General features: G+C 39.5%; 1 long non-coding RNA gene across 2 annotated transcripts in view; it reads right to left on the reverse strand.

Annotated features, from left to right (window-relative positions):
• LOC119865899 overlaps window positions 1-24,952 on the reverse strand; it is a 152,882-nt gene that overhangs the window by 91,901 nt on the left and 36,029 nt on the right. The gene's annotated exons all lie outside the window — the stretch shown is intronic.

The following is a 24,952-nucleotide window of genomic DNA, read 5'->3' on the forward strand; positions in this document are numbered from 1 at the left end:
GAAAAGAGAAAAGAAAAGGGAGGTTATTACAGTAGTTTTAGTTCAGTGCATTTCGTGGTAATCTGTCCTACGGTTTTGCAGTCATACTAAAGACCCCCTCTATCAATATTGAGCACAGATTTAAAATTTGTTTAGACTAGCTCTTAACTAAACCTGTTGACATTTACAGAGATTTAGAATGTGTATAATCTCAACTTGTCATGCTAATCACTTACTGCTGTTTATGATGTTTATCACCTGGCTCATCATAATGAAAAATGAACCCTTTGAGACTGATTAAATAAATTGCAATGTATCTCTACAGCAGAAATCTGTCCTGTCTCCCCGTCTCCTGTAAAGATGTTATAGAACAGGGATGGGCATTTAGACATTTGGTAAAGTATAAATTCCAGAGCCAGAGGTTTAGAATCTGCAGATCCAAGCTAGGCCCTAGGAATCTGAATTTTAACAAATATTCCCAAGAAAGCTTTTTATGGCATAAGTTCATTGAACCATCATACAGAGATCAATACTTATTTATGTGAAAATGTGGAGATCATTAAATGAATAAAACATAGACTATATAATAGTGTGTATTACAAAATAATGTAATAGTATAATCTCATAAAAATACCTAGCTGGACAGATAGATTAATACAGCTAAGTACAGAAAAAAGCTTGGAAGGATAGATACTAAGGTGTTAACAGGAAACTGTTTGACAACATGGTGTTTTTCAAAAAATATTTTTGCTCTGTGTATTATCTAGTTTTCCATAATGCATTTATACTGCTCTTATACTAATAAAATGATATGTTTTTTTTATCATAAAAGAAATAGTTTTCGAGTTCCTAATATGCATTGAGCATTAGAACTACCAAGATGAAGTCAGGCTCTCATTCTACCTTAAGGAATTCAGTCCCTAGTGGGAGATGACACAATTCCAGGTGGTTTAGGACACAGCCTTGAGTCCACCTGCTTGAAGGGCTATGAGAACACCGGCCCCAGCACCTGACCCTCCTGAGGCAGCACAGCTGTAGTGTGGGACAGTACAGCAGCCCCTTGATCTAGCCACAACAGAGCTGTGGAAGGCCAGGAAAAATATTGCCAGTATGGGTGATGGAGAATGATTTGCCATTTTAATGACAGCTGGGCTTTTTTTTCCCCCCTCTAGTAAAAGAACCACCACAACAATAAACAGAACAAGCTTTAAAACAAAACCCAAACTAAAAACAACAAAAACCCTCCAACCCACAACATTAAAAACAAAGAAATAACAAAAATAAGTGACATTTATAATTTCGGATTGGGACCTCCCTGGGGAAGAATGAAGAGATGGCTGGTAAGTTGCGGTGTTTGCGTTCTTGCCTGCTCCCCCTTCTGGCCAGGCTGTTACTCAGCTCTGCCTGCACTCTGCCCAACTAAATCCTGCCTAACGTTCCAGCCTAACCAGTTCCCCGAGTCTAGGAGTCTAGATGTCTCCCCCTAACCCTCCAGTCCTGTAGTATCACCAGCCTTTAAACACACAGTATTTCATCTGATACACACTTGCAAAATCTTGTATGTTTGCTATGTATTATTTATCTCTTGGATTATTTTCATCATATGACAACTCCTTGACAAGAAGATCCTTCATTTCTTCAAGTAAACTGCCAAGTCATTGAGGGTAGGGATGATTTAAAAGATAATTCTAGGTACATAGACACAAATATTAGGCACTAAATATGTACTTTTAAATTGAATTATATTGAACAAAAATACTTTATTTAGATTTTTAAAAGCTTAACATTGCAAAAGAAAAACCTTCTGGTTAAACTATCATGTCTGTTTATGAATAAATGCCAGTATAATCTTTCTCACTACCCATTCTTTTATTTTTTCAGCACTTCTACTTTATCCTCATGCATGCATGTTTTATCTTAAATTAGGCAGGAGGCATACACAGATCAAATAGCCACGTCCTGTGATTCTAAAAACAGGTTTGGAAATAATTCTTTAATATCTAGCACATGAGAATTACTGAACATTTTAATACATGGGACTGTTTCCTGGGAGAGAGAAAAGATGCAATCTTGAAAGAATAAGAATGTGCCTTCCTTAAAAAAACATAGCTAAGAAGAGCCTTAAAAATGCCTTTCTTAAATTCGGCATGGGAAAAAAAAGACCAGCTTTTGAAAAAACATTGATGAGAATGATAAATAATAACAAATGTCTGACTCACATCATAAAGCTATGTTGCATAACTTCCAATATATGTGTTCGAGACAAGGTAGTGCATTATGTAAAAAGCTTCATTTTACTTTTTAACAGCAGAGCCAAGGGAAAAGCAGAAGCACATTGTAACATCACTCTAGCACCCTCTGGTGCCCTATTCATGCACACCTTTTTGAGTTCATTATTTGCTGTTTCTGTAGCTATTTGCAAAGGAGCTCTTTGGGAAGCCACTAATGTGTCTGCAGGGGAATGTCTTATCTAAGAAAACCAAATAGGGGATCTTACAACCTGACTGTATGCTAATTATGCCCATACATAGGGTTTAGCTCTCTTTGGGGAGCCAAAGCTGGCATTGTACTTAGAGGAGTCATACAGGTGAGTAGAGTCTGTAGGGCCCCCAAAGGAAATCTTCATAATCCTATTCAATGCTTGTTTTGTGGAAAATTTGCACAGGAAGTCACAGATCATTAGGTGATCTGATGAGAGCTGAATGTTTGATGATACTTGCCATATTAAATCTGCTTTATTAAAAAGAAGTTGCATAAATGAGATGAGTGAAGATTTATCACCAAAAGAGATGTCAGACACTTTTTTTGTGTGTGGGGGTCAGAAATGCAAATATGCTTCTTCAATACACACAGATTTAAAAATAACTTCAGAGTTTGGAGTCAACCTAACCTGAAGTGGTAAATTAATAACTGCTATTCAATAAATACTCTAAAACAAAGGGTAAAGTATGTGAGTTATAATGAGACATAAGTATACAAACAAATCAACCTAATACAGTGAGTACAAACCTCTGAAATAAATACACAAGTGCTAACAGGGTTTGTATTACAGTAGTGAAATTGTCATTTTTTTCCTTCTATAATTACTTTTTTTTTTTCATTTGGTCTGGTCATGATAGGAAATTACTTTTATAATGGAGGGAAAAGATTCACTTCAATTAATAAAAGTTCTTAAAGGAGAATGTGCTTGCTTAGGTCTTTCTGAAAATATATGTTAAGAAAATGAGGGCATAGGGAGGGGTATTTTGTCCTGTTTCCAAATTCTCCCAGTTGGTAACTATAAATCAAACTTTAATTTATGCTCACTTCACCTACTGCCTTTTGACTCTCTTCCTCACCTAATCCTAAATCCCAAGCGCTAGAAGTAGCTGTCCTCATTTCAGGCTACTGTCTGCCTGTCTTTTTCATTGTCACAGCTGAGTAATTGACAATTAATATACCCAGTTCATCTGCTTAGCAACAGGAGGGTGGGGCTCAAAACAGAAGGAAACTACACCAGTAGCATTCTGCAATTGTGAAATGAGAAAGGAAGAATGGGGAACTGGCTAAGGGCCAGAGAAAACTATTTTTAATATGAAATGAAACAATTTTCAGTACTTTCAATACTAAATCTCAAAATGATAAACAAGAAGTGTTTATATTCTTTTCATACAAAAACTCTATAATTATAGTCTTAAGAGAGCCATGTGATTAGAATGTCATAAATAGTGCCTTAATGACACACAAATATGAAGTTCCTTACCATTGGATCGCTAAATGGGTCAATGGGCTCTGCCTTAGAAATCTCCTTAGGGAAAGGGTGTGGCTTAGCTGAGAGTCAGACTAACTTAGGTTCAGATAGGAGCTCTAGCCACACAGGTGAGAACATGTGCTGTGGTAAATTCTGAGTGAGAATGTTCCAGGATTCTGCCTGCTGTACTTTTCAGCTCATCTTGATCAGCAAAAAGGAGGGAAAAATGAGGAACTAATTGAGATATCCCTAGAGAAGTTCTTAGTATTAGAAGCTTTCCATTTTTGCCAAACTACCTGACATTTATAGCCACAGTCTCCTCAAATGAATGAGAATCTAGAGGTCATGGTTATGTCATAAGGGTCTCGTCTCCAAGTCACAATAACTTCTTCCATCCGTCTAGCCAGAAATCCATCAGATTTACATTGCCATCATGTTTCTTCTGTATGGTGTCCTTGATCACAAATGCAGAAGGAAGAGGTTCCAGCGAACTGAACTGGCCAAATGACTGTGAGTTTTTATTTTATTTATTATTATATATTATATTATTATTATTTTGTTGACTAGTCCTTAGGAATTTAGTTAGATCAGCTGAGACCACGCTAAGAAATAAAGCAGAAAATGTCACCAATTTTCCACTTAATAGATTGTCCTAAAGGTTAAATTTGTTCACTAATTTTTTAAAAATATGTTTTCTGAGCACCTGTTATATGTACTGTTCCAAGGACTCAAGTTTTTGTGGTGTAATGAGACTATGAAGGCCTTATTCGCTAAAGACTAAAGAACAAAAATTAATAAAGAAAGATGTCAGAGAGTAATGAATACATAGGAGAAAGCTTAAGCAGAGGGACATGACAGTGACTTTCTTTTAAAGATTTTATGTAGGGACACCTGGGTGGCTCAGTGGTTGAGCATCTGCCTTTGGCTCATAGTGTGATCCTGGAATCCAGAAATCAAGTCTCACATGCTTCTTCCTCTACCTATGTCTCAGCCTCTCTCTCTGTGTGTCATGAATAAATACATAAAATCTTTATTTTTTTAAAGATTTTATGTATTTATTTGAGAGAGAGAGGAAGTGCAAGTGGAGTGTAAGTGCAAGTGGAGGGAGGAACAGGAGTAGAGGGAGACAGAGAATCTGAAGCAGCTGTATGCTGAGCATGGAGCCTGACTTGGGGCTCAAACTCAGAACCCTGAGATCATGACCTGAGCCAAAATCAAGCACTGAGCCACCTGGGTGCAGCATGACAGTGACTACTTTAGCCTGGTGTCATGGGTAGCATCTCTGAGGAGGTGAATTAGGCTGAGATATGAATGTAAAGAAGGATCCAGCTACTCTGAAATAAGGGATAAGAGCCTTCAGCCCAGAAAGAGCATCTGCAAAGGCTCTATCATAGCCCATATCAGGAGCATAAGAGAAATTAAAAGTAAGCCAGTAAAGTTGGGGCATAAAAGAGCAAAGAGAGCTATAAAATGATGGAGAACTAGGCAGTGCCCAGATTGGGTGGGGGCTCGGTAAACCAGCACAGCCTGATTTCATGGCAGGTGAGATGGGTTGCCATTGGGAATTATAAATAGGGGGAGGAAAGTGACATAAATATTTTTCACGTTTTTATTTTTTAAAAGACTTATTTATATTGGAGACAGAGGGAAGAAGGACAGAGGGAGAAGGACAGAAAAAATCACAAGCAGACTCCCTCTGAGTGTGAAGCCCAGTGCAGGGCTCAATCTCACAACCCTAAATTCATGACCTGAGCCAAAATCAAGATCTGGACGCTTAACTGACTGAGCCACCCACGTGCCCCAATATTATTCATGCCTATAAAAGATCACCATGGCTGCTAAAAGGAGACACAAATGGGAGTGGAGAGACATTTGGGAGACAGGCTTAAGAGGTTAGGGTCAGAGATAATGGTGGTCTGGAGAGGATGCTGATAATGAAAACCAGAAGGAGTGGATGACTGGGATCTGCTCTGGAGGTAAGGTTGACAGTATGGACTGAAGGTGAAGGTAAGAAAATAATCAAAGACAAGCTCAAGAATATTTGTCTTGATGTTAGATGATCGTGTTTGTTTTCTACTGAAATGGGAAAAGAGAGGGAGGAACAAGTATGTGATAGAAAACCAAACTTTATTTCATCATATTGAGTCTGAAATGCCTCCCAAACTACCCAGTGAAGGCATGTAGAATATGAGTTAAATATTTCGGGGAGATATGAATACTAGAGATATAGGTTTGGTTATTACCAACATATGGTATTGAAGATGACCTCAGAGAGGGTAGATAATGAAGAACAAAGGGCTTGGAATCCAGGATCTTGGGACACTAACATCAGTGGTTGGGCTAAGGAGAAGGAGCCAGCAAAAAAGTATAAGCAGCCAGTGAAGTGCAAGAAAATCAGGAGAGTATGGTGTTCAGAGAACAAGTGAAAAAAAAAATGTGTCAGTCAATGTAGTTAGCTACTACCAGGTGTCTTAGTAAGATATGGATAGAAAGGTGACCAGGGGGGTCATCACTAGGTTGAATGGAAGAGGATGTCTGCACAAAAACAGAGCAACTGAAATTAGAGTCAAACACAGTGAATATACCCCACAGTGCTTCATAAACTTCATACCTCTTCAAGTTATATGAAGTAGCTTTTCACTATTTGTAGCTCATATTTTATTTCTATAACCAAATCCCCTAAACATGCACCTAAATATTTCCAACCTTATAAACATATGTTGTAACATGTATACTGGAAACTGGCTTTAGCAATATCCATTACTTTTCTCATTCTTTCCTTCTTTATCATGTCAGTCAAAATCAGGGGTATTCAATGCAGAAAAAGAGGTAAAGTTAAAATCAATAAATTTCTGCCCTTAGTAGAAAACATTTTTCTGAAAATAAGCTTGAAATCTTTGACTAAAATAAAGTTTAGTGATTATATCTAGGTTTCAATAGTTCAAATGATACATGGTCCCCATTTTACTGTAGAAAAACAGGGTCAACTTTGTGTAGACTTGCAAGTCAATTGCCCTAATGGCAAAGGGACTTGTGCATCATACCCCAAACTTGTTATTCTTTCTATTTTTACTTAGAGATTGTCTTTAGGTATTGGATCATCTCCACATTCAAAGCCAGGGAAATGTCCACTTGTAGAGCCATTGAATTGAGTTGCTGCTTGTAACTCACTTTCTGTCCTCTGAACACAAGGAGACATAGTTGAAAGGAAGGGGATAAAAAGGTACAAAGTTCCATTTATAAAATAAATAAGCCCCGGGGAATGTCAGTACAGCATGGTGACTATGGTCAGCAATGTTGTATTATATATTTGGGAGTTGCTAAGACAGTAAACCTGAAAAGTTCTCATTACAAGAAAACATTGTGTTTATGTGTGGTGGTGGATATTAACGAGGCTTATTGTGGCCATTATGTAACTATGAATCCTGTACACTTGAAACTAATATGAAGTTATATATCAATTATACCTCAAGTTTAAAAAAAAAAGTATTTAGTCAAGGACAAAAAAAGAAGACAAGCAGACTTTCCTACTCTGCTCTGAGATAGCTCAGTCATGACTTAACTGTTTTTGTGACTATTTAAATCTCCCCACTGCAGCTTATGTCCTCAGGGGTCTCATCTAGCACATGAGAAAATGCTCTGCATCACTTGCCATCAGGGAAATACAAATCAAAACCACAATGAGATACCACCTCACACCAGTGAGAATGGGGAAAATTAACAAGGCAGGAAACAACAAATGTTGGAGAGGATGTGGAGAAAAGGGAACCCTCATACACTGTTGGTGGGAATGTGAACTGGTGCAGCCACTCTGGAAAACTGTGTGGAGGTTCCTCAAACAGTTAAAAATATACCTGCCCTACGACCCAGCAATTGCACTGCTGGGGATTTACCCCAAAGATACAGATGCAGTGAAACGCCGGGACACCTGCACCCCGATGTTTATAGCAGCAATGGCCACGATAGCCAAACTGTGGAAGGAGCCTCGGTGTCCATCGAAAGATGAATGGATAAAGAAGATGTGGTTTATGTATACAATGGAATATTACTCAGCTATTAGAAATGACAAATACCCACCATTTGCTTCAACGTGGATGGAACTGGAGGGTATTATGCTGAGTGAAGTAAGCCAGTCAGAGAAGGACAAACAGTGTATGTTCTCATTCATTTGGGGAATATAAATAATAGTGAAAGGGAATATAAGGGAAGGGAGAAGAAATGTGTGGGAAATATCAGAAAGGGAGACAGAATGTAAAGACTGCTAACTCTGGGAAACGAACTAGGGGTGGTAGAAGGGGAGGAGGGCGGGGGGTGGGAGTGAATGGGTGACGGGCACTGGGGGTTATTCTGTATGTTAGTAAATTGAACACCAATAAAAAATAAATAAATAAATAAATAAATAAATAAATAAATAAATAAATAAAAGTTTTTCTTTATTGCCAGGGTTAGGGAGTCATTTTTTAAATTCACATTTCTTTGGAAAGCTTACATAAAAGCAGCCTTTTATCCTATTTGAAAGTCACATCACTGAGTAAATGTGGAATAAAATCAAGAGTATCCTGCATTTCCTCTAATGACATTCTCTAGTACTAAAAATTCCACATAACTAGTATTTATAACATAGGACTTGAAGGAAGACAAAATCCCAACAAGAATCATAACATCTCCCGTTTACGTGGAGCTCGATGATTCACAAAGTATTTCCCACACACACACAAAGTATTTTCATTTGATACTCAAATTCACTTGGTGAGGTGACCACCACCCCTACCACAGATGAGAAAACCAAGGCCCAGAGGCTGAAGAGGTCACATAATCATTAAGAGAGGATGCTTGGATTCTCAGACTTCCTCTGACTCTGACTCTGTTTTCTTCTACCATAGCTTATGTCTGCTGCCTCAAGAAAATAAACTATGTAAAAAGATTCTTGATAGATTAATTTTATCCTGCTTGTTTGCAAAAATAGCAAACAGGAGCTAGAAGGCTCTCCAGCAGTTAACTGTGTGGTGCTGGGAAGGTCATTTCTCTCTGTACGTCAGTGTTCTCTCATCTGCAAAATGCAGGGCTTGGATTAAAGAGGCTTACAGCTCCACAGTTCTGAGATTCTGTATTAACCAGGACATACGGCTGACCAGAAGAGGACTTGACTACTATGCTAATACTATACATTTTATTTCTCCATGTATTTGGGGGCACAGCGATTCCAGTCTGCCTAATGCAGTCTAGTTCAGCTTTAAAGTGGAGGCTTGTTCAATTATTCATTTGAATGCTCTTTGGAAAATTATAGACCTCTTTGAGTTTATCCCGTGTTTCCCACCGGACTATCAGTGTCTGAAAGACATTACTTTCTCTGTTATTCCCTATTCAGTGATCAAGTATCAACTAAGTGTTTAATGTACATGTAAGAGCCAAGAGAATTAGAAAAGCAGAATTCATATTTGGTTCATGAAGCATTTAAAAGAATAAGATGTAAAAAACAACGAAGATGAAACAGCTACAAATCAAAAAAAGCCGAATTGGTACAACAGATTATTAGGATTATATAGACATTTAGTTAAAGTGCACATTAACGAGCAAATGTTTGCTCTACTCATGCTTAGCACTGTGGGGAGGAAAAATGAAAAATAAAAAGGACTTTACTTGGCTACCTCTTCTTCAGTTCTCCTAATTATGAAATTCTGTATATATGTGACTTTCCAACCATTTCATGGGAATGAGTTTCTAAAATAATACATGGAATTTCTTAAGGGCAAGGGTCATTTTTATATGTGTGTGAGTAACAAGTTGAAAGCAATGAATCTCATTTTTCTACATAACTTAGGGAAAAATCATCTTCCTTTATTTGGAATGAATACCAAGGTGAAGTGAAATTTCTACAAAGAGCTGAGAACAATTTTGAGTGTGGAAAGGAGGATACTTTTGGACACAAAAAGCCTAAAGATAGGGAGGGACAATTGTTAGGTGAGATTCAGGGAAAAGATACATTAGCTGAATGGGCTGTTTTCTCTCTCTCTCTCTCTCTCTCTCTCTCTTTTTTTGGTGCTTCAATCCATTGAGCAAACATTTCTTTTTTTTTTTTTTAAGATTTTATTTATTTATTTGAAAGAGAGCACAAGTAGGGGGCGCAGCATAGGAAGAGGGAGAAGCAGTCTCCCCGCTGAGCAGGAAGCCTGACTCAGAGTCCGGTCCCAGGACCCCAGGGCCATGACTTGAGCCAAAGGCAGATGCTTAACTGACTGAGTTACCCAGGCACCCCTCAAGCAAACATTTCTGGAAGACTAACCATGAGTGGGAGGTATGAGGTGACAGATCGATTACTGCGGGCTCAGAATGGCATACCTTCTGCTCCCAGTTTCCTTTAGGAGGATGCCTTTGGCTGAGGTCCCTTATGGCTCCCGGACCCCCTCTGTGTGTGATCAACACACTGTAGGCACAGCCCATGAGATGGACGGAAGTCTTCATTGTGCAAAGCTAACTTGCCCAAAGAGGTTCTAGAGTAATGACTGTGGCTTTATTTGCACTAGATGGTACTAGCAACTTTTTCTAACAGATTACTCAATAATGCCTATTTTAGGAAATAAATTTTATCTACTTATGCCCCTGTAAAAAACATTTTCCCAATATGTAATCATCAAGTAAATATTTACAGCTCCATGCTTATAAGCAAAGCCTTTGAAGACCACCTCATTTGGATTTTGAGGCTTCTTTGCTCTATGAAAACAGGAAAAATGTCAAGAGAGAAGGAGTGGTAAAGAATTAAGTGATAGGGATGCCTGGGTGGCTCAGCAGTTGAGCGCCTGCCTTCAGGCCCAGGGTGTGATCCTGGAGTTCTGGGATCGAGTCCCGCATCAGGCTCCCTGCATGGAGCCTGCTTCTCCCTCTGCCATGTCTCTGCTTTTCTCTCTGTGTCTCTCATGAATAAATAAAATCTTTAAAAAAAATTAAGTGATAGATCTGTAGAGATCAAACTTCTTTAAAAATAGGCATAATAATAATTACATATTAGCCAGAACTGTTTTGAGTCTGGATCTAGTTTAAAGTTAAAGGGTCTGTAGTCAGGTATGGAGTATGTGTGTGTGTGGGGGGGGGGGGGGGGAGGGACAGAGCTAAATAAAGCAAAGGGCAAGATGACTAAATACCCAGGCTTTGAGAGGCGACAATCCTGGGCTGCTCCAGGAGCCCCAGTCACTGGCACTAGACACTCAGATGTTGCACATTGACTTCATTCTCTCCAGCATAGATAGGCTTTGTCATGTGGAGAAGAACCTATAGCTCTGGAAGCACAAGCCAACAGAGAAAAAAAAATCTTCCCCAGCTTAAGTTCACAAATTCCCCAGGAAGGCCTTGGTTTGATATGATTTGATCCATAAACTTTTCCCTGAATCAATGACTGTGGCTTGGAAGGAATATAATGTGATTGGCTTAGCTTAAGATCCTATCTCTCTATCTGCCCATGGCCTGATGAAGACTATCTTGGAAGAATAGTGGGTGAGCAGAGATAAAACAGGAAATAGGAAGTAGCTATGTGAGCTATCATTATGAAGATTCTATTAGGGTCCAGGTGTTTACATGTATTACTCTGATGAATAATTCTAGCAACCATGTTGTACAGGTAGTTTGATACCTATTTCATAGATCACAGAAGTGTTAACTAGCTTTCCCAGGGTCATACAACTAGATAAAGGTACAGTGAAATCTGGATCCAGATAGATCTGATTCCAAAGCCCAAGTTTATTCTGCTAGGACATTCTGCCAGAAGGCAGGAAGGCAGGAAGGATGGAAGGAAGGAAGGGAGGGAGGAAGGGAGAGAGGGAGGGAAAAAAAAAAAAAACTATGTTGACTTTATCTAGATTCAGCAAGGATGGAAAATATATGGCATATATATTTTTATTACCAAATTCTGTGTCAGGCAGGCATTATTAATTGATCACAGACCTGAAATTCTCCTCAAGGTACTTCAAACACTGTCAGACAGGCACATGAGTTAAAACCAGTCTGTAATAACTACAGCTTAAATAGTTTGCTTCAGATCTTTGAGATTCTGAGCAGATTTGCCTTCTTTAACTACTAACCAAATCCCAGTCATCTTCCTGTAATTTTTTAGCATTATAGCTCCTGATGATGGAGGCTGAAACAAAGGAAATATTAATGCTTTTTACTAAAATGTGCAAGGCAATGGCAATACTTTATTTTGAAAAGCATATTACTATGGGCCTTTGATACTGCTTTCTGAGATTTAGAATTTAACTTGGAGGCACCTGGGTGGCTCAGTGGTTGAGTGTCTGCCTTTGACTCAGGGTCGTGATCCCGGGGGCCTGGGATCGAGTGCTGCACCAGGCTCCCTACAGGGAGCTTGCTTCTCCCTCTGCCTATGTTTCCAGGTTTCTCATTAATAAATACATAAAATCTTAAAATAAAAGAATTTAACTTATGTGCCTAACTAAAGGAATTATGGAATTTTAAAAGAGACTTGGTAAAAAATTAAGCCAAGAATTTACCACAAGGGTGAAGTTCTGCTTGGTTTCTCTATTCATTGAGCCAGAAGGAGTTACTTATTTGAGGGAGATGAGACTCACATATGGCTAAGGCATAAAGACAATGATGGAGTTAAAGAACACAGGGGGATGAAAATAATGTCCTACAAGGCAAGGCACTCTTTCAAGGTTTGAGGGAAACAGAAAGTGAAAAAAGTGAAGACCTGGCAATTATATTTGAGTGCAAAGCCTGAAAAAGAACACCCTGAGGCCACTAAGCCAATCCAGAATATTAAGATTTTAAAATATCACTGGTAACAAGATTAGCATTATTTTCTTTATATGGACTCAAGCCTAATGGATATGTTTATTTAACAATAAATATAAATTCTGGCCCCATGCGACCAGGGTTTTAAAATAAATCAGGACAAACTAAGGAAATGAACAAAAATAAATGTAATAAAATCTGCCTCTTATTTATTTACTTTTTTTTTTTTTTTTGGGTCTACTTGATTTTTATGGAAATCTGTTTTGCTGCCAGAATCATGTTTCTGTTCGATACAGGTCAATTATTTATATTCTCACAGAGTTGTAATGTGGAGTGCCAGAGATAGATGGGAAATAAATATGGGAATGATAATTTCTAGAAGTCAAAGGGAATTCATATTTTTCTGAGAAGTCTTTACAAAACTACTGTATTGACACCATGTAGGTTAACAAATATCTGTTCAACTTCTTTATGATTTTTAATATTTTATTTATTTCTTTGAAAGAGAGAGAGAGGTGGAGAGAGAGCATAAGTGGGTAGGGAAGGACAGAGGGAGGGAAGAAGCAGACTCTCTGCTGGGCAGGGAGCCTGTCTTGGGGGCTCCATCCTAGGACCCAGAGATCATGACCTGAGCCCAAGGCAGACGCTTAACCAACTGAGCCACCCAGGTGCCCCTTCCTTATGATTTTTATCATGAATCACTTCCTCTAAATAATACAATGCATACTTTCTAGAAGCATTTAAACCTCATTTATTTAATAAGCACAATCTTTGCTAACATAAAAAATTCAGACTCAGCAGGACATACTTTTGGTGCTCCATCCTGTTTCTCCTTTTCCTTTCAATATTGCCCACACCTGCCTATGCTTCTCTCTCCAGGCTACTGGCTGCCAACTGTGCCTCTTCATTTTATCACTATACCCTCACCTACAGCTCTTTAGGTGAAATGCAGCCACTCCACTGGTAACATAATTTGGGAAGAGAATGGCATAATTGCAAGACTCAGCATCCAGATATGGAAAGAAAAAGGAAGAGAAGATGTGATTACAAAAGAGAACAAGAGATGGCAGCATAAGAAGGACTCAGGTTGGCTTTGAAGTCCAAGTAAAGAGCCAGAAGCCAAGGAAAGCTGTCAGCATCTAGGAGGTAGAAGAGGCAAGAAAACAGATTCTCCCCTAGAGTGTCCAGAAAGGAATTATATCCTTGAGCTTAGCTAAATGAGATCCATGTCAGACTTCTGATCTACAGAACTGTACAAAAATAAATTTGTGTTGTTTTAAGCCACAAAGTTTGTGTGGTTTTTTATTTTAGCAGTAGGAAAAAAATATATCCCTTCTCTGAGATGAGTCCCTTTGTGGGCCACAAGTCCCGTGTCTGGTTATTATAAATTAAAAATACAATCAAAGCTAACCATAACTTGTTTATTACAGAATTTCATTAAGTATGAGGCTCTCTTAAACAAAAAGGTAAACCCCAAAGTCAGGGTTGCAGAGAATCTTTATTATATTAAATTAATTCTCTTTAGTTAATAATGATTTCTTATTCCTTTTGTTAAAGGCCTCTAAGGAACTTACTATTATTGTCCATCTAAATTTATTTCCCATCATTCATTTCACTGCCTCTTTGGTTCAGTCCCTCTGATCAGTCTGGTCGCCGTCCTGTCTGCTTCCCTGCGTGGTTATTCATGGGCCCTATGTCTGGGGCACTTCCCTCCTCATGTCTGTCAACTAATGTGCCAGTCCAGAATATTAAGAATTTAAAACACCACTAGAACTGATATTTGCATTATTTTTCCCATTCCTCATTATTTGCTTCATTTACAGTTTAAGCCAGCATCCTCATGGCCTTCAGCATCCTCCTACAGGAAGTGGTGTAACCCAGCATCCTGAGCACAGAGATGCTATAACATGCTCAGGTAATGGAATGAGAAGAGGAGAGGCTGTACTGTGTTATGTGGCAGCATCCCCTTTTCAGAAGGCAGGACAGAACCCAGAACTCCCTTTCCCTCTTGTCATACTGCCATCTGAGCTCCCAAAGTCATCTGAGTTTATAATTGGCTGCATCCAAGTCATCTAGCTGGGGCTGCAAACTCCCTGGGGAAAGGAAGGAAATTTCATTTTTTTTGGACCCAAGTTTCTGTGTGGTATCAATTACAGTACCTTCCATAATCTTAATAAATTCCATCATTTGGTTCCAACATCTATAAACTGGGTGTTATCTTTGTATCTCAGTGGCAAGCTGTTTTCTGTTTCAAGGTAACAGAGGCAGGCTGCCTGGCTTGGAATCCCAGTTGCACTACTTGCTACTTGTGTGAGTGTGGGCAAGCTACTGAACCCCTCCCAGGCTTGTGTTTCTTCACTGACAACAACAGGACCTAACTCAGGGGTTTTCCAAAGATTAAATGGATTCATATATGGAAAGCCCTCTTAACTGTTTGCTTTATCATTCAAGTTTTCTTAAAGATCTTTCCTTCAGAGCATTCAGCACTCTATCTCGGTGGGGAGCAGTAGAGGGCAGAGAGAAGGCTTCAGTGTCTCACTGCTATGTTCTGTGGAAACTTCACCATTCACTATCTGCTTGCCCTTGGGCAAATTACTGAATCATTCTGGACTCATTGTCTATAAAATAATAGGAGCACCTTCAGAAAGTAATTCTGAGGATTAAATAATGTAAGTCATGTAAAGGGCCAATGGTAGTGTCTGGCACATTAGTAAAGAATAAATATGAATTTTAGCATGTGGCATGACACGAGTTGTTTTCTCGCTGCCCACTGAGAAAGGAGGCCATGGGCAGCTCATGTGGTTGTGCAGAGGTGGTGAGCGGTCAGTTGTGGAGTTCTGGCCTGGCACACATACTTCTGGCTTCCAGTGGGAGGAGAACGTGAGCCCCTACGGCCTCCAAGAAGCTGCAGATGGCATCTGTGCTAAGTATCATGAAGCAATTCCCAATCTTTCAGCTTTCAAGTTTTGCAGGTGCCCTCACCCTTAAGCCCTTGACTTCACACCCAAGGTACAAAGCTTCGGCAGTGAGCCTTCCATCTGCCTCAACACAGGAACTCTGCCTCAGTAACTGACTTCCAACCTCCTCTCCTTCAGGCACAGTCAGCACATGGTACTGTCACCCATCAACTTCCCGAGGACCTTCTCTGCAGCAGGGATGCCACTGCTGACTCTGCCCCAAGTCCTGGGCAGCCATCTCCCATGAACTTTCTCCCTGTGGCTTTCTGAACCCTGTTGCTACCACAAGCCACCAAGGAAGCCAGAGAAACATTGCTGTACTTTAAAGGATGTGCTAATATGCGGGTTCATGTCACTGTGCTGGTACAGGGTTGACAATCAATTTATATGCTAAATACAAGGCAAAGACACACTGTAACACCGAGAGGAAATGAGCTGACTGGAATGTGGTGTGCCTGGAGTTTATGGTGGCACCCATCAAGCAGAGAGCTTTCAGATACTCTGGCTAATAGAGCAAATGCTACAGAATGATGATAAAGATGCTCTGGACCACACACTAAAATATTTACAGGATGTTAAGGGAAGTCCCTCTTTCTGAGTATACTACTTGAATACACTCATCCTTCACATATAAAATGCAGTAAACTATACAATTCTGTACAGGAACAAACTGGTCTTGCATAACCACCTCCACTTGCAACATTTTCCATTCCTTCCACTGACTTGACTTTAGTCTAGGATGTTGGTCCACGCTCCAAAATTTCACGGTGGTAAGCTGAGGAGCGGCCCCTCAGAGATTCCCACATCCTGATCCCAGGAACCTGTGGATATGTTATGTTGCTTGGCAAAATAGACTTTTCAGATGGGATTAAGTCAAAATTCTTGAGACAGGGAGAATATCTTGAATCGTCTGGGTGGGCCATAAGTATAATCACAAGAGTCCTTATAAGAAGGAGACAGGAAGGTTAGAGTAGGAGGGAGATGTGACCATGGAAGTAGAGGTCAGAGTGTCCAGGGCTGTCAGCCAAGAAATGCAGTCTCTAGCAGCTGGAAAAGGCAAAGAAAGGATTTTATCCTAGATTCTCCAGAAGGAATGCAGCCATGCAGACCCATTTTAGACTTCTGATCTCCAGACATGAAGACAATAGAGCTGTGTTGCTATAAGCCAGTGAATTTGTGGTGATTTGTTTTATCAGCCTTAGGAAGCTGATACATCAGAGTAGAGTATGCAGGGCATTCTGTACTGTCTGTACTAGCAAGCTGTAAATGGGCATAGACATCAAAATAGCAATACAATACCTACCAGCTCCTAATCATATGAATTACACAGAAAATGAATAAAAGTAACGACAGCCAAGTAGAGATTTAAACTCTCTTATATTAGTTTTTGAGATATTTTTAAAAAGTAATTTCTGATCTTAGGCTCCAATGGGTTAAATAAAGCCTATAATTTTTCTGCTCGTTATGAGTTTTTTTCTACTTTATGTTTCTTTATTTATACCATTCTCCTTCGATTCACAAGGTCAAAGCTTGTGGTCTAAACTGATCTCTTTTTCTTGTCTCAGAGACTTGCACAGTCAGGAGAAAGCTCTGCTGCGGTTTTTAGCTCCCAGAAATCCCACGGGGCCACTTAGTTATGCAGCTATGAAGTCTGCTTTATTCTGAGGGTGGAGTCCTATTTTGAGGGTGGGAAAAAAATTCTTACTCCCAGAGCTATTGAGTGAGTCCAGCCAGCCCTGCCTCCTCCTGTGGCAGGAGAACTGTTCTTGCCACAACTGTCAGAGACCCAGAGTGAAGCTTCTACAGTCCATAGGGGTCTGAGGTCAAGGACCAGGGGCTGTTGGGAGGCCTCGTCCAGTTAACAGTGTCATTTCAGATGTGTGCACTCAGACTGAAAAAGACTTTCTGAATGGAAGGTCTTGGGCTCTCTTCACAGTAAGCCTGTCACTTGTAATTCTAAGAGGCTGGTTATCTTCTGATTTTCTTTCCATTGAAATTACATGAAGGCACTTTCTCTTCAAGCTTGGCACTGAACCACCTTTAAACTTTTACTTGAGTAAGCACAAAACATCCTCCCTAACTTGAACATCCCTTCATCCAGCCCGTTTTTTAAGCACTAAATCTTTGAGAATATATTTCTGATGGCTCCAGCTCAGAGATGTCTCCCCACTCACCCTTGAACATTCCTGATCCTTATTAGCTTTCTATTAAAATTCCAACTTAAAATAAGGTCACAATCTAACTCTATAGGTGAGTCTGGTATTTTGAACTCAGAACACTTTTCCCCACAGATATAATGATAACAAACAACCAGGGCTGCTACAGAGAGCCATGCAGGCTGTAGACTATGTGGCCACAGGACTTTAGCAAGGCCTGTTGCTAACATTTATGAAGCACATACCATGTGCAGACACTGCTATACATATCATGAGGATTAGTTCATTCCTTTATTCCCCACAAAATCTTATTATTTGCATTTTACAGACAGGAACACTGGGGTTTTGAGATGTAAACTGTGCAAAGTTATAGTCAGTAAGCTGGGATTCAACTGAAACCAGACCTGTTTAAATTATTATATTAGGTATTTGCAACAAAACCAGCAAAACACTAGGAAGTAATGCTGTTGCAAATAAAGCATAAATAATAAAATTGGAATAAGAAGTCGTATTGATTGGGTTACACATTTTGCTGGAGTTCAAGTAGAACAGTTGCTATAGATGAGGTGTCCCCTCATTCCCACTAATAGAAAGGCTTTGTCTCCAAATACTGAAAGATTTACTAGGATTCTAATCTGTATGTCTGCTCTAGAACAATTAAAATTGAGAATGAGTGGGGAAAATACAGTACACTCTATATGAATTTCTCAAACAAGTCATAAAAAATCCTATTTCCAAAACCCCACTTACAGAGGCATATATCATTACTTAAACTCAATCCTACCACCCCATGAATTATTGACCCTTTAAGTAATTGCAGTAAATATACCAAGAATGATAAAGGTGGGAAAAAAAAAGAATGATAAAGGTGGGAACCAAACATAAAACCATATCATAGTAGTATAATTTCATATGGTAGGAAGCTTAATCTGTATAGTTAAAAGGTACATAAATTATAGGGGCTGATTGATTAGATATGGTGCTTGTGTCCATTATTTGAAAAATATTGGGTATTAAGACCTTGGATAAAAATGCAAATTCTTGTTCTATTGTTGTTCCTGGGAAAACCACATTTAACATACCTCATTTTAATGTTTTTCCTACAAACATAATTTGTTATAGCTTTGTGTGCCCCTGGAAGTGAACTTTTGATGACGTAAGTACCGAGAAAACATGGTATCTCTTGACTTCAATAACTTTTGGAGATGTTTTCATTTGCCACTCACTTTTATAAGTACATTCTGATGTCTGTTGTAACTGTAAACTCCACTTCCTTGTGATTTTTAAATCCATATGTCTTTCTCCTCCATTCTGACCCAGCTAGGAAATTATGAGTTTGTCAGGTTTCTCAAGGATGTATTTGTTTCATATTCTGTCCAATTATTTACTAAATATTAAGAGTCTTCTATGTAATGAGCACTATGCTGGAATCAATATCCCTTGCCCTCTACTTACAGTAGATACCAAAGAGAAAGCTTATTAAACATATGGATATTTCTTTTTTTATGGATATTTCTTAACATGAAAAATCTAACAAAAATTAGAAAGATTTGGATAGGCAAATATTGTGCAAAATAACACCCATTCATGAAAATAAGTAGAAATGGGGATTTTGATAATGGGGGAGGCTAAACAAGTGTGAGGGTAGGGGGTATATGGAAATCTGTGAGCCTTCTCAATTTTGCTGTGAACCTAAAACTACTCCAAAAAAAAAGTCTCTTGTGTTGCACACCAGATGTTGTATATAAGTGATGAATCACTAAATTCTTCACCTGAAACTAATATCATACTGCTTGTTAACTAGCATTGAAATAAAACTTGAAAAAAATAGTCTTAATAAAAATTTATGTGGAAATGTTTCCAACTATTTTGCTTAATACAACATTCTCTCTCCAAGGGCAAAGTGCAAATGTCGTATAATACCATAATAAGGCACTGATGATGCTTTAGAATATATTTGCTGTAATGACAGACTATGGGCAAAATGTTCCATGGTATTTAATGGTGGTATTACTAATTTCCTTCACTGGATCCTTGATTTGCTTAAGCTTAATTTGTTCTTTAAAATGTCACTAACTGGGATACAAGATCATGCAGACTGCAAAAGCTCCTTACTATAGCTCATTTCCTGTGCCCTGCGGGGGGCTGCACGGGTTCGTGTGTTCCTGTTCTGTGATTTGCAGCAATCTTACTGATCGGCAGCACTCCTGGGCCCATCTGATAAATACGGAGGGTGTCTGATTGTGATGTTCTGACATCTCTCTGAGAATGTTATTTTTCTCATGAGAAATCATCCCCCATCTAATTTTCATGATTACAAAGTGAAAGTCCTTCAGTACAAACCCACGGCTCAGCAGGAACCGAGGGGTACTATTCCATCCCAAAGATAATGTACACATGCTTATTAAGACTATTAACATTATAATTGTAATCTCTGTTTCTTTTCTGAGCTGGCTACACTCTCTCCAGGAACTATCAGTTCTTTTATGTGAGGCACTCAAGAGGATAATTGGCTATCCTGTCAAGACAGCCGATTAATGACATTATGTGGTTCCTGCCTCGACATGGTTTTGTGTCCTTTGCTTGTACTCAGAGTAAAAAAAAAAAAAAGCATTATAAAAAGGATGAATTCCTCTATATTATTTTTTCTGGCGATCACGGACTTAATATTATAGATAATGTTTTACATAATAAAAATAGTAGAAACTTGATACAGGCATTTTTCTCCTTAGGCAATGAACAGTAGTATGTGATATGGGTAATTTTGAATTGCACTAATCTGAAAAGAGTAGTAAACACATTTTAAACTATTTCATTCAACACTGCAAACAAGGTAGTATATAAAAAAAATCTAAGCAGAAATTCTTGTTTATATAGTGTCTCTCAAGAGCTAAATGACTGATACGTCCTAAGAATGATCTCATAATTGATACTGAAAAGTAGGAAGTAACAGCCTTGGTTTCTTAACTTTCACAGAAAGTTTCACGTAAATAAAGGAAGAAAGAAAAAGAAAAGACAAGTTCAGAATCCTGACATATAGAATAAGGTAAAGCTGCAGAAACCTAATATTAAGGTATCAGTTTCAGATTAAGATTTAGAAATGAGGTGCAATGTTGCCATGGTGAATTCTTTAAGATAATGCACAAGAAGAGCCAGGCTGCTGAATAATTGATGTGTGCCTAAGTTTAGAAAAGCTAATTTACAGGCTGTTCCTCTGTGACAGGGACTGTGAAGTCTCCCAATGAGCCAGTGATGGGCCTGATGACATACAAGCCAACGTTCCATGTTTCCTACTCATCACAGAGAAGCATGTTACAAGAGGTGGAAGAAGTAGGTAGATTTTATGTTAATTAACGTGGCTTACGTGAGACTGTTAATTAGGCAATAAAAAGGCAATAAAAAAGTAGTGTTCTGTGTTCAGAGCAGTTCTGTGTATCTCATGTATACTCCCAGCTGCTTTGGAAGCCATGTTACATATGCAGAAATGGTGTGTCACAGAGGTTAGTGGCTGAGCACAGGACTCACCCCTGTTGCCTCACCCAACTGTATAGAATCAGCCCCTCTTACACTGACTGACTTTGGAGATGTTTTCATCTCAACTCCTAGCTTTAGATCAACAAGCAGTACTTTTGATGCATTAAAAACATAAAGCCTGTACCTCCTCCCACCCCCAGCTAAGTAGAGTTCTGTTTTATTCCATGAGCAAAGGTATGGAAAGTGTCTTTAAGAATGTAGTGCTTTCCTTTGATATTTTGAGTGGATCAGGAAACCTGACAGGAAATCCAGGTCAAAAGGAGATTTGTCTTCACCTGCTTCTACCTGTTGAACTGCTCTGGTTTCTTACACTATTATCCTGGGGCTAGAAATATGTTGAGTAACCAAAGATGAGCAGATGCAGAATTAACAATGCTCATCCCCACCCAAAGTCCTACCATGATCACAATGCATTACAGAGCTATACAGTTTTTATATGAAGTACCAATTAATATTTATGTACAAAAGAAAGGTCTGGAAACCTGCACAGTTGTGCTTCTTTGCATTTAATCTCCTTTTAACTCCAAGCTGTGTCCTAAGGAAATGAATTGCCGTATCTGATAGTGATGTTTTCCAAATGCTCTGGGCACTGAAATGAGGGTTGGCATCTAACAGGAGGCCCTAGTAGCCTTTCATTTGTGCATGCCAGCAGCAGCTGATGGCAGGGTCAGAGGCTTGAGTGCCCAGTGCTTAGTGGGGGCTTAATAGTTTGCTCATTTTACACACATTCCATGGCTTGTTCACTTGTGCTCTGAACTGCTGTGTCTACTGAGCCCCTACATGAAGAATTAAGCAGCTAAAATGGACACTGCAACATTCCTAAGCATTTTAAAGGGCTCTCCATGTTGACTTGCCTCAATGAATACGTAGGCAGATGGATATCTGCAAAAGATTTGGCCCTACCATCTTACTCAGGCTGGGCTGATGCATCAAAGCACAGGCATGCAATATGTACTGGCACAGGCAGGCCTTTTGAATAGTAGAAATACTACATTAGACCAAACAACATTTTTAAACAGCAATAGGAATCATTCCAGCAGGAGCAAAGAAGTGCCATTTATCTACTATCTGCTTATCGCTATTCCTGATTTCCCTCCTTGGCCATCTTGCAAAAAAACACTCCAAACAAAACAAAACAGAGATCTACAAGGTTCAAACACGGCACAACCAATCAGGAATGTATGATATGGCCTTGAGGAAAGAAAAAAGCATATGGAAGTGGCAGGAGCCACTTCCAAAGGGAGCCAAGGCTGCTATGTTGGAAGCGGCTCAACAGGGGTGGGAGTGGAGGCCTGCCTGAGCAGCAACTTTCAACCTTTACTTGGCTGCAGCCCATGATGAGACATGCTTTTCACATGGAGGCCCAGGAAACACAGGATGCATGTAAAGGAGTGATCTGTACACACACACACACACACACACACACACACACACACAAGCTCATACACGTAGACCTATATTCGATCATGGCAATGTTCATTCTTCAGAAAAGTTTTATACGTTAAAACTTTTATATACATAGAGAAATACACTTTTCTACAAATAGTTACTTATAAAGTTTTATCTATAACAAATTTCTAAATTAAAAGAGATGAAGAGAAATGAAAGTTAACCTACCTGGAAGAAACTTGTGGCACTAATTACCGTAAGATTCCCTCTCCTATTTACAGGCAATGAGATAATTATTTATATGACTGCATATCTGGGTAAAACCAAGGCAGGCTCAGATGCTGCACGTGGGTGGATGAGCTGCAGTCCTTCCTATACCTGCCTACATCTGGAGCTTCATTTCCCTAGGTGAGGTCCAGAGGATATTTTCTCCCATGTAACTCATGGCACCCACTAGTTTCCTTGGAAGCTGAGAGGTCTTTTGGGAATAAAGGGAGCTGAACCCAAGTTACTTCCCCTTCAGATTCAGTTATTAACATTTGTCTGGTGACAGTACCTTGACAGAGACTATATGGAAAAAAGAACAAAGGTGCCTGAGAGAAGAAGCGCTAGAAGGTAGGAAGAGATGGAACCAGTAGAACTGCCTCTCCACTAAGCACTGGACACTGATGGGGTATTGGTCTATATCCATGAAGTGACTTATTCTAGAGTCTGACCCAAGGCAGATGGTGGCAGTTGGCTCCATCAGGGTGATGATCTCAGGTTGTGTGAGTGAAACAAGATAGCTGTGCCACTGGAGCTTTCAGGACAGAGTGTAACTCTGAGGGAAGGCGCATCTATTCTTGCCCCCTGAGGAACCACTACAGCTTGGGTGAACCAGCAGGGCTTGGACTTGTGGCAACACAAGTTGCCATTGGGAGTTAGCAATGGCTCCACTGCACCATTTTTTTGTGTCTTTGAACTTCAGCTACTGGTAAGACCATACTGCTGTTCTGGAACAGCAGAACCTGCAGGGTTGAGTAGCTCTGCCAGAAACCACAAATCCACCTTCACGGGAATGCCAGGGTATTCAGTTCCCTTACATCATGGCAGCAAGAGCAAGAATTTGTCATTCAAGAGGTTCAAGAAGCCTGGCTTTGGAGACTTTATTGTCTCTAGCTTCTTAAACAAGTATAACACAGATAGAACAATATTTGTTTCCTTTTGAAGAAATAGTATGGGGCTCTCCGCCACAGGTGCAAGTGCAACATCAAGGATTTGCTAGAACTCTATGCAGATGGAGGGAGTCAGGTGGTGGCAGCAACATCTGGGCTGTGCATTTTGCTCCACAGCAGGCAGTAAAGACTTCAAAACTGACCTCAGGACAACTATAAGCTCCTTCATGATTTATTCAAATCATCAAAGATGGGTAATAGTGGTGGTGCTATGACTGCACATCCTGTCCAGCGCTGTACTTGGAGAAGGGATGACATTGCTTGTACAAGTGAACCTGAACACACTAGTTTCTTTCTTCCCTTTCTTTCCCCCCACTGGTTTATTTGTCAATAAATATTTAAGTATAATTATGAACAAAATGCTGTGCTAGTATAGCTTAGAAACTGATGATTATGAAAAGGTTAAGAGAAAAACAAAAAATTTTAATGATGCATCCAGAAAGATGCTTAAGGGTGGAGCTTAGGAGGTAAGAGACTCCAAACCAGTCTCTTCTGCCAAAAACTGATTAGGGTGTGAACTAAAGACCCTTATTGTTTGTCACAGCCCAAGAAGCAAGATGACAGAGAAGGAGACAGAGAGGCAGGCAAGCAGGGAGGGAGAAGTGAGCATTCCTGGCATAGTAAATAGCTACAGCAGGTATTTCCCAGAATGTTTGAAACTATGTGAATAAATTTATATGATAGGAGAACTTCAAAGTACAGCTAATGATGACTAGATCCTTTAAAGTCTAAATTTGAAGCATCGTGAGATGGGGGTATCTCTGCAGCCTGCCACTGAGGATACAAGGATGCTTCAACTGTCACTAAACAAATGAAATGCACAGAAAAGGATCAGCAAATCTGAACCATATACAAGAGGTTCTGAGCAGACTGGGATGCTAATAACTTCTGAACAGTGCCAGCACAGCAAGGAACTCGGGATATTATGGGAAAAGCACTATAAGGTGGACTATGATGTATGATTTGCCTGTTTTTTTTTTTTAATTGTTGCTTTTTGTTTTTTGTCATCAATAAGAAATTCACTTGTTTTTAAAAAATCCAGATGCTGGGATCCCTGGGTGGCGCAGCGGTTTAGCGCCTGCCTTTGGCCCAGGGCGTGATCCTGGAGACCCTGGATCGAATCCTACGTCGGGCTCCCGGTGCATGGAGCCTGCTTCTCCCTCTGCCTATGTCTCTGCCTCTCTCTCTCTCTCTCTCTCTGTGTGACTATCATAAAAAAAAAAAAAATCCAGATGCTGCCACTGTCCAGAA

This window comes from Canis lupus, chromosome 25 (assembly GCF_011100685.1).
Source record: "Canis lupus familiaris isolate Mischka breed German Shepherd chromosome 25, alternate assembly UU_Cfam_GSD_1.0, whole genome shotgun sequence".
Lineage (NCBI taxonomy): Eukaryota > Metazoa > Chordata > Mammalia > Carnivora > Canidae > Canis > Canis lupus.